We start from the raw sequence: 15,909 nt of genomic DNA on the forward strand, positions 1-15,909 counted from the left end.
CAATAAAAGACTGCCACTAAATACCTCAGTGGCATCCATTCGGGACCCTTCTCCCTCTCGAGAGCTTCTTCTTTCCCTTCTGCTCTCACCTTCACTTAATAGACTTTCTCTTCACTTCACCCTTTTGCGTCCCCGGGATTCATTCTTTGACTCCATGAGACAAGAACCATGCGATCCTGCAACAAAAGTACATGACCCTCACCCCTGACAGAGGAATTTTACACTGACATATTTACCCAAGAGAAATAAAAACGTGTCCACAAAAAGACTTGTTCAAGAGGATTTAGAAAAGTCTTATTCACAGTAGTAGCCCCAAACTGGGAACAACCCAAATGTCCATCAGGAGAAGAAGATATAAATGAAGAATGAAATATCCATACAATGGCATACAACTCCACAATAAAAAAGAATAAAATGCTGATATATGTAAGAACATGAATGAATCTCAAAATCAATATGTTATGTGAGAGATTTGAAGCAGAAGAGAGTACCTATGTTATAGTTCTATGTATGTAATGTCCAAGATCAGGAAATACTGATTTATGGTACAAATCAGAAAGTAGCTTCCTCTGGGAGTAGGAGGATTTATTAGCAACGGAAGCAAAAGATCTTTCTGGGATGATGGAAATACTTTACATTTTGCTTTGGGTTATGGGTACTGGGTATATACAATTGTCAAAATCAGGGAACTGAACACTTAACTGAGCATATCGTTGTATGTAATTTACACATTATTTTTTTAAGTGTAAGAAAAAGAACTTAATAAGCTTGAAATCAAGAACGTTTGCCCCTTTCTAGCAGTGAGTTGATCTTTCTTAAATCAAGTGTACAATCTTTCCTTTTCAAAATAGAACAAATCTAATTCTTACATTCATCTGTGAAGCAGAGATGATCTGTAGGACAGAAAGTCAACTTAAGCTGGCTTGATAGTTACCAAAAATTTCATATGCTTGGAACATGAAACAGAGGGTAAGAATACAGTGGGACACTGAGAAAACTTCACTGTTAGAATCAGGACTAAAATTTAGGTTTTCTAAAACCAAGTCAATAGTCTTTCTATACTTAACTTTGTCCTCATAATACATTGTCTTAAAACCACCTAAACCCAATTAAATTTAGAGCTTAGACTTGTTCTAATTTTATTAATGGGGGAAAATGTTAAAGTACTGTTTCAACAATAGATATATTTACACACACGTACATAAAATATGTATATATGTACACATATATATGTAATTACATATGTCTATATACATATTTACTTTTAAGCCAAAATATTGGTAAAAATACTTAAATATCAAGAACATGGATTTATTAAAAAAATAGCAACAACAAAAACGTAAACGAAAAGCAATCCAACTATTATTATTTTTTTGCCATGACAAAACACACTTACTGTAGAAAAATGAAAAGCCAATAATATTTCACCCATCTAATAGAATTAAATTAAAGAAGAACGCTCATTCTACTGAAATGCCATTGTAACATATAGATATCATCAAAATATGAAAGTAATCTTTCTGCAAGGGTTACTTTTCCTAAGCAGCAGGAAATGGTTCAGATAACACCCCGATTTAAAAAAATGTAGCTTAAATATAGAGACATATCAGCTGCTGACAAACTCTGATTAGTAATAAATTTAGGAAAGAGCCAGATGTCGTAAACAAGTGTTATAATTAGAACAAAAATAGCTCACAAAACACTACACTTTCGTCTGAAGTATTCTTAGTAACTTTGATGCATAACTTATTATGCCCAATTCCTTCATCAGTTGTATCATTATTGTCCAGTTCTCAAAAGCTAAATAATAAATTGAAAGGTAGCCCTGTGGAAATGGATTCAATGTATAATTTGCAACAATACATCAGTAGATCGAAGAAGGTATACAATACTTAACTGGGTAGGAACATGAATCAACGCTAGATACACCATTACTAAAGTTGTAGTAACAGTACTGATTAGAATGACATCTTACAGTCGCCCTGGGCAACTCTGACAGACATAAAACACCTTTCATTAATATTCTTTTCTCAGCCCTTCATTAAAAAAAAAAAGGAAAGAAAAGGCATATAATTTATTCATGTATTATCATTCACACAAAATGAGAACACTCGCTTTTATGGTTAGAAGAACTCACTTTTACAAAACAAGTACACCCAACATGAATTCTCAATTTTTAGAAATGTTGTATGTCACGACAGAGACACATTCCCTTGGGCTCCTTTAATAACTTACAATAAGCGGTTCCTAAATTTAAGAAAAATGTTATAAATGTGTTTGCTTCAAATTTACAAATGAAATTTTAGTTTTGAAGTATGTATTTGCCAGATTAGAATTCACATTTAATTTAAATTTAACTGGATGCTAACAACACACCAATAAAATTAAGAAGTTACCTCCATCGGTAGTTACAGTTTGTTGCTTATCTTACTGTTTGAAAATCTGTGTATCACTGGTTAAGTTAAAGAAACAGAAAAGGAATTTACCTGCTTAAAACATTCCTATGAATATAGGCAAAGAAACTCTCCAGATTTTCATTGAAAAAGCCAACAAATAACCTTCCCTTAATTTTATCAATGCTTCTGCCTCCAAATCCCAAGAGATTCTTTCCTGAATACGTCTAGCCTAGTAAACACAAAGTTTCTCTCTTATTTTCATGGACCACTTTCTTCTGAATCCTTTAACTATTCTTTTGAGAACCATAGGCAGGGTAGCATAGAAAGGGGGCAGCATGTCCAATGGCTGCAGGTTTGAACCTGAGATCTTTTTTCTCATCCCGTTTTGTCATGTACCGCTCGTATGGTTTTAGACATGTCTCTTGATCTCACCAAGATTCCACTACCTCCTCTGTATTCTTGGTCCAATGATTCCATGGCTCAGGGCATGTGGGACCGTTCTATACAATGTAAAGTCAAATACTGGTAAAAGTTGGAATATTATTATCTCAGGAAACCAGAGCTATTCTTTACCAATCCTATGCTTAATTTCCATTACATTTCCTCTCTTCTTGCCAAGGCAAGAGCCTGGACCCACCTATCCTTGCATGTCTTTAATCCTTATTCTTACTCAACGCACTAGAAAGCCTTCTGTGTGGCTCCTCTGTTCTAGAAACTCTCAATGGACAGATCTTAGGCCAATAGAAGGACAGATTCACACTGATTTGCCTTCCCCTGACAATTATAATGATTGTTAGCTCATTATGCACTGACTCTGTGCTAAGCATTGCATTGAGTGGCACATAAACTATATGAATCCTATTTAATTTCTCTAACAACCTGTGATGTTGTGACTCACGGTCCCCATTTTACCAGGAAATCGAGTAACTGGCCAAGGTATGGTCACTGAAAGATGACAGAACTGCCGTTTGAATCCAGATCCTTTAAGTCTACAGCTTCAACTAAACCCTCTCCCCCAGGTTAACCTGATCTCACATATTGATTTAGATTCTTAATTTTTGTTAACAATAGAGGTCAACTTCTGTTACATTAGGAAACTAGTAGAAACAGCCAACACAGAGCTTGGTTTCCAAAGAAAGCTGCTGTATTTACAAATGCACGGATTGTCTTACCCTGCGGCCTCTGTACCCGGAGCAATCAGAGTATCTGTAAAGTTAAAACAGCAATAGACTACGTCCAAAAAATAACAGTTTCACAAAACGAAGTCTGTTGATTTCATAGATGATTTAGTCTATCAACTACAAGAATAGCTTAACAATTGACTGTACCATGAGTGATAATAACATTACAACCGTTTCCAATATAATGCTTTTCTTCAGGCTATTTTCATAAATATTGTTAAATTCTGCCAGAAGATTCCCCCCCCCCACATTCCTACTGGATTGTGATGTGTCACACATTTTAAAGGAAAGTAAATGTTTCAAAATTCTTTGTCATTGTATGTTACACAAAGTAATAACTAACACTATTAATACTCAAAATAGACCTATAAGCTCATTAGAAGCAATAAGGGCAAAGTTCTCTATCTTTACGGGGTTTTTTTTCCTTTCAAGCAGAATGTTAATTAAAAATAAATCCATGGGTCACTCTTACCTTAATATCCTTTGCACGTGATGTATAGTAGATGCTAACTTGTGGAAACCTCTGTGGGTCTCTCTTTAGGCTGTCTCCAAATATTCACTTACTTGCAGAAGCAGAGAAACAGGAGCTTAAGAGGGGCAGGGGGACAGCACCCTTACAACGGCCCTGCCATTATTCTCTCTGTGAATGCCTAGCAACGGAAGCCCAGAGACCAAGAAACTAAGATGCCTGAGGGCACTGACCCCGGCCCGCCTCCTGTCCTTTCAGTGTCGCATTTGATCCTAGATTCTTACTAAAAAGTGTTATCCAAGCTAAGGTTTAGTCACCATCGTGATTAACATATTCCAAATAATGCAGGGCTAAGACTTTTCTCAAAATTCTTGATGGCAATATATTTTGTTAATTAGTAATATTTAAGCCTGCATGAAAGCAGGCATAGTCTGTAATCGTAGGTATTAAGAGTGAGACTTTTAATTCTATCCCATTCAGAAACAAGAAAAACAGAAATGGAAACTAGGGTAAACTGCTCTGGCTTTTTGATTCACACCATTACTGCAGCCCTGGGCTGCACTCCTGAGAGCATTTCATAGTCAGCCACACCTTACTGATAAATCTGTTCGAATTCTTTGCTAGAGCGTTCTATAGTTTCTTGTACAGCTCCTTCAGGTGAGTGGAAAATGAGTTCTTGGAAGTCTGCATCTTAGACAGAATTTTTCTAGAACATAGATTTCAGTCAGCTGAATCCCTTCACTCAGCTTCTGCCTGTTTTAGCATTTGTCACCTTTTTTTGTTGAGTAAACAAATCTTTTTCTGCAAGCCAGTGGGAGGACGTCTGCTTTGTTGTCTTTTAAATGCTTCAGGACTTGCCTTGCACAGGGTAGGTGATCGATAAATATATGGTGCCTGCCTCTGTAGCGAGAAGTAGTGGAAGCTTTGGTGTAAGTTTGCGTTCTTCCTCACGTATAATTCGCTCCCTTAGAGATTTTTCACTCCAATCAGCCGAGACTCCCCAACTAAGCACATTGTTCATTGTTGAAATACAGTCTCCAGATTTTACGGCATTCGGACACGTCTGTGTGAAACGTTTTTGAAAGTTTAGATGCATATGGGTAGAAATGTCATTGTAACTAAATTTCAGTGAGTTTTTAGTGTCTGCTTTTGAAGCATGTATTCCATTAGTTACCCAGCTTTTAGGAAGTAGGTAGAACCAGAACATACTATCGTTAATCTCTCACATAAAGTAATTCAAAATTCTATCACAGAATTCTATAAAAATACAATGTCATGAAGAGCATTGCATCCAGCTCTCCTCTGTGCCCCATTGGCCGGTCCTATTTAGGGTCTGGGTAGAAAACTTCTGAATTACTTTATAAATATATTATCACATCACAAATAGAATGAATTAGATCATGAGTCATAAGTAAATAAAAATATTTTTGCTTTGACACTAATGTCTGCCTTAAACATTATATTGTAAAATAAAAAAATTATGCTTGGATGGATGTAATTTCACATAAAATTGAAAAAGAGGCAAAGATATTTATTTATTTATTTATTTTAATTTTAATTTTTTTATTATATTATGTTAGTCACCATACAGTACATCCCTGGTTTCTGATGTAAAGTTCGATGATTCATTAGTTGCGTATAACACCCAGTGCACCATGCAATACGTGAGGCAAAGATATTTAAATCAATTGTTCATTACAAGAAAAATATAGAATTATTTTCATAGAAATATATAAACAGAAGTATGCGAATTCAACAAAAAATATTGTGTGAGCCTGATGCTTAGTATTGGGCATGACAGAATTGAGAACCTACTGTTCAAACTATTCTAGTAAAGTTAGTATCTTACTCAAATTTTTAAAAAACATGACAACACAATATTTTTACGTAATTTAGTATACAGTGTATTTTATGTAATGTCTATGTGGTATAATGTATATACTACATCGTATCTGTGCGTAATATAGACATGGATACATGTATAAGCTACATGTATAGCCTAGAGACTATATAAATAATTTTTTTTGTGTGTGTATATATATCCCAAATAACTCGAATACAAGGTAAAGAATAAGCCTTTCATTTAATAAATATATATATTTAGTTATTTATTTGAGAGAGAGAAAGAGCGAGCGCATGAGCAGCGGGAGGGGCAGAGTGGGAGGGAAAGAGAGAAGCAAACTCCCAGCTGAGTGCAGAGCCAGACAGGTGACAGGCCAGGATAGATCCCAGGTAGCAAGACCGTGACCTAAGCCTAAATCAGACACTTAACTGACTTAGCCACCCAGGCACCCCAAGGAATAAGCATTTTAAAGAGCCAGAAGGAAATAAAGAGACATGGGAGTCATTCAGAGGTTACTTCTCTTCTATATTCATTTTCATAAATTTATGTGCATGTGTGTGTGTGTATGGAGAGAGTCAGAGAATCTCCTTGTGGTAAAGTAACTTCATGAGTTAAATTTTTTCTCTTTTTATCTCATCACTGGATTTCTAGAATAATTGTTGAAATCAATTTGCAAAAGTAATGTCAATTTAGGGCACCTGGGTAGCTCGGTGGGTTAAGCGTCTGCCTTCTGCTGGGGTCATGATCTCGGGGTCCTGGGATCAAGCCCTCTGTTGGGCTCCCTGCCCAGCAGGGAGTGTGTTTCTCCCTCTCCCTCTGTTCCTACCTTCCCCCCACCCCCCACTCATGCTCTCTCTCTCTCTCAAATAAATAAATAAATAATCTTAAAAAAAAAAAAAGTAATGTCAAGTTTACTGAAGCCTTCTCAATCCCTAAAAATCACTTTGTCTACTGCAGCCAGGGGTGATTTATGTAAAATGCTAATCAGATTATGTGTGTTCCTGCGTTTGTTAAATTCTTGTCTTTCCCATTATGCCTAAAATGCAACCCAGATTCTCAGACCCTAATGATCTTATTTCAGTCTCACCTGACATCACTCTCTTCTTTGCTTACTCTGTCCCAGTCATGCTGATGTTCCTTCAGTTCTTAAATTTGTCATTTTGTCATTGAACATTTGGGAGTCCCTTGCCTAGAAATCTGTCTTCCTAAGGTTGTTTTCTTCTTATCATTAATTCTCAACTTGTATAGTTCCTTCTCCCCTACAAGTATCTCCTTCAAATATGTATTTCACAATTAGTTGTTCATTTACTGTTCATTTCCTTCCTATCACATATCACAACTAGCTGTTATTTCATTTATTTATTTGTTTTCAATCATTCTCCCCCAAATGAGCCACTAAATTCCATGATGGCAAAGGAACATGTCAATCACATTCGTTTTATCTTCATTGCCTAGCATGGAATCCAACATAACAGTAGGTTTTGAATAAGAATTGTAACTGAGATGAAAAGTAATTTCTGCACACCCATAGTTCTTTATTTGTATTTCTCTTTAAAGATTTAATCCTTGCTACTCGTGTTAGAGCTATTTGGAATTTAACTGGAACCTAAAGTCTTCAAGTGTCCAGGGCAAGGTGTGCTCTTTATTTCCTTTTTTATTGTCCATAGCACAGTTCTGCAGTCTGCTGTGGAAGATGCCGTGATATGCTACCAAGGTTCCTCTTCAGAAATAATGAATTCATTCCCCCGACTGGTGGAAGAGGGCTGCAACCGTCGGCTTTCTCTGGGAATTATCTCAGCTGAAAGGAACTGTCTTCCTCAGTGCCGGACCTCCTTCCAGCGGTCTCCCTCAACACGTGACCAAAGTTGAAATATGAAGACTCAGCTTCCTCACATGACTAGGGATAATTCTGAATGGGATTGACCCAGGTCTTTAGTGGGACTAAAGAACAGCTCAACTTGTCCCTCAGCCCACAACTACTCCCTCAACCTTCTGTAAGTATTGATCTCAGGAACACTCTCTAATAAACTTCCTTGGAAGTAATCTCCATCTTATAATCTGTTTCCAGGAGATGTTGAACTGTAACATCTGCAAATACTTATTTCCCCCTTTTCCATAGTAATAGGACCCTTTATTTTTAGCTGAAAGAAGGCCACATGTCCTACTGTTCCCTGCAGTCAGTTGTGGCCATGTGACTAAATTTAGCGGGTTATAAGAGCAATTGTGTGTCCACCTGTCAGAAAATGTTCTTAAAATATTGTATTTGCATCTTTCTTTGCTCCTTCCTCCTTACAGCATAGACTATCTGGAGTTCTGGCAATCACCTTGAATCATGAGAATAACTTGGAAACAAAATCCACTTGGGGCAAAGCTTTGGCATGGAAGAGCCTGGGTCCTGGACATAGTGATGCTGGACTCCGATGCTGGACTGGGCATGTCCAGACTTCCCGAATAGAGAGAACAATAAACTTCTATCCAGTTTAAGCCACAGTTAATAGGCAATTCCAGTGATTGGCATCCAACCTAAATGCTAAATAACATAGAGAGTGACACAGAGCTTCAAATATTGGTTTGAAAGTTGAATTAATAAATGAATATATAATTACAGGAGAGTTACCACTTTTAGGCAAATTTTCACTGTGAATATGATTAAGAGACAATGGGATTTGAATTTCCCCGATGGCTAATGATTTTGAACATTTTTTCATGTGTCTGTTAGCCATTTGTATGTCTTCATTGGAAAAGTGTCTGTTCATATCCTCTGCCCATTTTTTGATTTGATTATTTGTTTCACGTGTATTGAGTTTGAGAAGTTCTTTGTAGATCTTGGATACCAGTCTTTTATCTGTAATGTCATTTGCAAATATCTTCTCCCATTCTGTGGGCTGCCTCTTAGTTTTTTTGACTGTTTCCTTGGCTGTGCAGAAGCTTTTAATCTTGATGAAGTCCCACAAGTTCATTTTTTCTTTTGTTTCTCTTGCCTTTGGAGAAGCGTCATGAAAAAACTTGCTGTGGCCAATGTCAAAGAGGTTACAGCCATGGATGGGACTGGAGGAGATTATGCTAAGTGAAATAAGTCAAGCAGAGAAAGACAATTATCATATGGTTTCACTCATTTATGGAACATAAGAAATAGGAAGATCAGTAGGAGAAGGAAGGGAAGAATGAAGGGGGGGTAAACAGAAGGGGGAATGAACCATGAGAGACTGTGGACTCTGGGAAACAAACTGAGGGCTTCAGGGGGAGGGGGGTGGGGGATTGGGATAGGCCGGTGATGGGTATTAAGGATGGCACAATTGCATGGTGCACTGGGTGTTATATGCAAATAATGAATCATGGAACATTGCATCAAAAACTGGGGATGTACTGTATAGTGACTAATATAACAAAATAAAAAAAAAGAGAGAGAGAGACAACGGGAGAGCAGAAGGCAGCAAAGAAATCTTAACAATGGGACTATTCCATGAATGGCACCTTAACAATTTATATTCGAAGACTGAAAAAAAAAGACAATAGAAAATGTTATACTTTGATTTAAATGACCTTGAATAAGTCTATTAAAAAAATGTATTCTCTTCACAGTTCCCTAATTTCCCTCTTCGCTTGAATCTCTACCATAAACATGATTTTATACCTCCTAAGATATATTTGGTAAGGCCTAAAAAAACAGGGTATTTTATACAATCCTCTAAGAGCAATACTATTAAAATGATTAAACTTTGAAAAGAATAAATCATGCCAAAAAAGTTGATATTTCTCTCTGCACTTGGTGAAAAACAATTGATTTCTAAGAAACTAGTGTCCTAGTTAAATAGAACTCAAATATAACTTTTCATCTGCCAATAGAAGAAAAAGAAAATTTGATACCACAGCATGATTTCATTTATATTAGAAATTTCATTGTGATAAAATATGTCATTATACAAGGGAAGAAAAAATAGTCCCAGGTGTTGACTCTGAAGCTGGAACTCAGTCAAATCTGAGTTCAAATCCTGACAGTAGCATCTATTTGCTGTATGATGTTGGTGAGGTTCTTCAAGTTCCTATATCTCAATTCTCTTAAATGGGATGTACATAATACATATTTTTTCTTTACATATCAACCCTATAATAAGTTGACTTGGATCTTTCAGTTTTTCCTAATTCTTGAGATCATACTACTTATTTGAAAAATAATGAGGTTGGCATAACCCATCTTTTCAACTTTGTATTCCCAAACTCCAATGAAAACACACATAATATTTTACATTTAAAGCATATCTGTGAAGGTGGAAAATTAATTGCAGTTGTGGGGAGTTGATGTTATGATTCTCAATGTCAGCCGGAGATCAATCTACATTATGAAAAGTTTACATGTGTGACTTGAATATGTTAGAACTTTTAAATCCCTTCTCCCTCAAACTTGAAGGACATGGGAAAGTTTAGCATCAGTCAGCATATGATTTTTGGAAAAGGAGAGGAGGATTAATTAAAGTTGTCTCCTTTGCTCAGTTCAGTTTCAATAATGTATACTGGAGGAAGACACTAAATTCTGTTTTTCTGGTAGTTGATAAATGGGGCCATCAGCATCAAATCATTTTCTACACCAAGGGGTTTGCTATTGAAGAATAGTTAATAAAGGAAGGCCAAACTCAATATATACATGAGACAAATGAGAGGTGCTGTCATTGATTTTGAACTAAAAAAGGAGAGAAACTTAATTTTTATAAAAATGCATGTGTAAGCTTCAGGGAAATATATGAAGGGAAAATTGAAGGCTTTGTAAAAATCCTGCTAAGTGTTCCTATGACCTAAATCAAGTGCTGCTTTGTAAAGTCATTACAATAATGTTGGAACTAGGACCTAACATTCCTAATTGTAATATGCAAAATAAATGGTTATTTGAAAGGACACTGGGCCTCCACTTATCCCTGCTGGGACCATTTTCATTTTCTATGCTGTTATCACCCGGGTTGCTTTTCCTATTTTCTTTTCTGAAGTGATTTCACATAAAGTTTAAATGTATCTAAGGTATATGTATGTAAGCTAAGCCCTCTATGATTAAAAAAAAATAATAAAACAACAGATCTATGATTTAGGTAATAGTATAATGAATTAGTGTGTTACTAATAACAACAATAAAAATAATACTAATGCATTAATTTGGGGCATCTTCATTTAAAGTCGCATACAGTATAGAATTTAAGATGCTTGTAACTATAATTAACTGCTTAATTCTTTAATTTAGTACTCAAGAAGATGAAAAAATTTTAATAAGATGATTCAAGGTGTGGGTGCATGGGTGGCTCAGTCGGTTAAGCATCTGCCTTCAGCTCAGGTCATAAGCCCAGGGTCCTGGGATCGAGCCCCACATCGGGGTACTTGCTCAGTGGGGAGCCTGCTTCTCCTTCTCCCTGCCGCTCCCCCTGCATGTACTCTCTCTGCCAAAAAAATAAATAAAATCTTTAAAAAAAAAACCAAAAAACCGGTGATTCAAGACAGACTACATGGACAGTAAAATTGTCTTTACTCTTTAGGAAGCGCCATTGAATTTAGGTATTGGTGCAAACACATGGCATATATCTCAGAAACGTTCCACACCGTAAGATCCCATTTGGGTCAAAAGTTACATTTTAAAATAACCTCTTTGGAACATTAAATCTTTTATATTTTCATACTTTATGATGAATTTCTTAGATAAGATATCCTTGACAATCAAGAAATGACAAATATTTTCATGTGAAAAGGGTCAATGATGGAGACATTTTGGAGAATATACAAGACAGGATGGAGCACTCCGACATGTAGGCCTGCGGGAGACAGAGAGGACAAAATGGAAGTGGGCCCCCAAGTACGTAAAATACTGGCACTTTAATCAATTTTATTTTATCTATAAATGTAACCTATAAATATAAAATATATCCATAAATATAACATACAAGTATATATTATATATGTTACATAAAATATAATAATATATTAATTATGAAATAAAACAATATAAACATAATATCTATAAATATTAATATATAAACTTTTATAACAAAATTCTATGGCTATGAAATTGATAGCTTAAAAGATATATCTAAAATCTGGAACCGAATGAGCAAAGCTAAAAGGCAACCCACAGAATAGGAGAAGATATTTGCAAATGACATATCCAATAAAGAGTTAGTATCCAGGGGGCGCCTGGGTAGCGCAGTCGTTAAGCGTCTGCCTTCGGCTCAGGGCGTGATCCCGGCGTTCCGGGATCGAGTCCCACATCGGGCTCCTCTGCTGAGAGCCTGCTTCTTTCTCTCCCACTCCGCTGCTGTGTTCCCTCTCTCGCTGGTTGTCTCTCTGTCAAATAAATAAATAAAAAATCTTTAAAAAAAAAAAAAAAGAGTTAGTATCCAAAATATATAAAGAACTTGTCAAACTCGGGGCACCTGGGTGGCACAGCGGTTAAGCGTCTGCCTTTGGCTCAGGGCGTGATCCCGGTTATGGGATCGAGCCCCACATCAGGCTCCTCTGCTATGAGCCTGCTTCTTCCTCTCCCACTTCCCCTGCTTGTGTTCCCTTTCTCACTGGATGTCTCTATCTCTGTCAAATAAATAAAATCTTTAAAAAAAAAAAAAAAAAAAGAACTTGTCAAACTCAACACCAAAAATCCCCAAATAATCCAATTAAAAAGTGGGCAGAAGGCATGAATGGATATTTCACCAAAGAAGATATCCAGATGGCCAACAGACACATGGAAAAATGCTCAAAGTCACTTATCATCAGGGAAATGCAAATCAAAACTACGATGTGATATCACCTCACACCTATCAAAATAGCTAAAATCGACAATGCAAGTAACAACAGATGTTGGCAAGGATGTGGAGAAAAAGGTACACCCTGGGGCGCTGTTGGTGGGAATGAAAATTAGTGCAGCCACTGTGGAAAACAGTATGGAGTTTCCTCAAAAATTTAAAGTAGACCTTCTTCATGATCCAGCAATCACACTATTGGGTATTTACCCAAAGAATACAAAAACATTAATTCAAAGTGATACATGCACCCCTATATTTATAGCAGTATTATTTACAATAGGCTAGACATGGAGTGGACACCAAGTGTCCATCAACTGGTGAATGGATAAAGAAGTGGTATGTGTGTATATATATATACATATATATATATATATACACACACACACACACATATATATACTTATACATATTCTTACATATACGTATGTATGTGTGTGTATATATACATATTAAACAATGGAATATTATTCAGCCATAAAAAAGAATGAAATCTTGCCATTTGCAATGACATGGATGGAGCTAGAGAGTATAATGCAAAATGAATTAAGTCAGTAAGAGAAAGACAAATGCCATATGATTTCACTCATATGCGGAATTTAAGGAACTAAACAAACAAGCAAAGGGGAAGAAAGAGAGAGAAATCAAACAACAGGCTTTTAACTATAGAGAACAAACTGATGTTTATCAGAGTGGGGGGGAGGGCGATGGGGGGAAATAAGTGATGGGGATAAGGAGAGCCCTTGTGATGAGCACCAGGTAATCTATGGAATTATTGCATCAGTATAAAAAAAAAAGGGGGTAAAAAAATCTGAAACCAGAATCTTTATCCTATTTTTAAAGTGTGATTGAATATATTTAATAAACGTATGATCTTGTACTTCACAGAAGTATTCTTTGAAATATCCTTATTTCCTTGTGGTTTTTCATATTTTCTGAAATTTCACCTGAATATATGCTTAAATTGTCTTGCTCCTAAATGCTGAGACAAGATTTTCATCATATATAATATTACATCATCTTGTCAGGTACCCATTTCAACAAATATCAGAGATACTGAAACAGATACTAAATAAGAGAAGTTTAATATCAAAAGAGTATAGAGGAGAAAGGGAGAAAGCAAAAAGATAAGGAAAAATTGATTAGAGGAACACAATGATAATCATTTAAAGGGTTCTCTTATTTTGATTTTTTAAAAGATTTATTTATTTGAGAGAGAGAGAGAGTGAGAGCATGAGGAGGGGAGGGGCAGAGGGGGAAGGGGAGAAAGAGAATCTCCAGCAGATCCCCTGCTGAGCACAGAGCCTGAGGTGGGGCTCCATCCCTCGACCCTGAGATCATGACCTGAGCCAAAATGAAGAGTCGGATGGTCAACCGAAAGAGCCACCCAGGCACCCTTCTTATTTTGATTTTCTAAACCGTTTTTGCACTAGTTGGCAGTATGCTTTGAGCAAGTAATTGGTCTCCGTTTCCTTAGGTATAACTAAAGGAGTTCAACTTAGGTATAAACTAAAGGAGTTCAACTAATGATCCCTAAAGTTAGTGATGGTCAAATGTCTAACCACTGGTTCTTTAGAGGGTGAGGAGGAGACTTGATTTCTATCATTTGCCACTTTTGTCTCATAAACACTCCTGCCATAACTACCTTGGTGTAAGTATCAAGATACCAGTATGAAGTTACTGAATGCAAATTTGCTTTTCATAAACTGGTGTGAGCTGGCTCCAGCACACCACTGGGGTTCTCTCCAAATCTAAATTATGTGGCTCGAGACTACATGAATATGGATATATCCCCAAACTTCAACAATACCTCAACTTTCTGATTTATTGATTCCCTTAATGGTACCTTTCCCTTTGAACTCTTTAAATGAATACTAAATATAATCAAAGTATTTTAGACTCATTTATACAATAATTTTGCTGCATGTATAGCTCTGCTCTTTAAATTTAATTGGGAGTTAATTTTTTTAAGGTAGAATCTAGAGTATGCCTATATATTCATGAATTTAGAAATATGCTTGAGAACTCCAGGCCATGGGGTCCAAGTCATTTTAATAACACTAAAAAAAGGCAAATTCAATTTATTTGCTTTCACTTGTTAATTGAGACATAATTACCACACAATAAATTGCACATGCTTGAGATATATAATTTAGTAAGTTTTACATATATGTGCAGAACATGAAACCATCACTTTAAATCAAGCTGATGAACATATCTATCACCCCCAAAACTTTCTACATACCCTTTGTAAGTGTTCCCTCTCCCTCTCGCCATACCCCATCTTCATGCAGACACTGATGGTATTTCTGTCACTGCAGATAACTTTGCATTTTCTAGACTTTCATGAGTGAAATTCTACTATTGGAACACTATTATATCTGGCTTCTTAAGCTTGGCATAATTATTTTCATTATCATCATCATCATTATTATTGTTATTGTTATTTTTGAGAGAGAGACTGAGTGCAAGCTAGGGAGGGGAGGGGCACAAAGAGAGGGAGGGAAAAGTAGACTCCCTGCTGAACAGGTAGCCTGAGTGCGCTAGATCCCAGGACTCTGTGTTTTATATTTAATTTGGATTTACCATGGACAGCATATAGTTACTGTTTAATCTGACGTTGTCTGCCTTTTAATTGGGATGTTTAGACTCATATTATACTTGATTATTACATATTTGGATTTAAATTTATCATCTTGCTGTCTGTCTTCTATTCATCCTGTCTGTTCCTTGCCACCACTTCCCCCACCCCCGGCTTTTTTCCTTATCCTGCCTTCTTTTGAATTAATTATGTTTTATGATACACTTTATGATTTTTCTTTGTTGGCTTATTAGCAATAACTCTTTATATTATCAGTTTAGTTTCTGTAGTGTTAATAGTATCCATTTTGAACTTATCACTACTTACCTTTAAGGGATATTATACTACTTCTTGTAAAGTGTAAGAAGCTTACAAAAGTATTTTCCCTTTTCTGCTCTTCCAGAATTTGTGCTATTTTTCTGCTATATATTTTTCTTCTACATATGTTATAAACTACACAATATGTCATCATTAATTTTTGAATTAATAATTCTCTTTTAGGGCGCCTGGGTGGCTCAGTTGGTTAAGCATCTGCCTTCGGCTCAGGTCATGATCCCAGAATCCTGGGAGTCCTGGGTCTAGTCCGGCGTTGGTCTCCCTGCTCAGTGGGGAGTCTGCTTCTCCCTCTGCCCCTCCCCCTGCTTGTGCTCGCTTTCTGTCTCAAAAAAA

Source organism: Ursus americanus, chromosome 8 (genome assembly GCF_024610735.1).
Source record: "Ursus americanus isolate L20-20 chromosome 8, mUrsAme1.1.p, whole genome shotgun sequence".
Taxonomy (NCBI): domain Eukaryota; kingdom Metazoa; phylum Chordata; class Mammalia; order Carnivora; family Ursidae; genus Ursus; species Ursus americanus.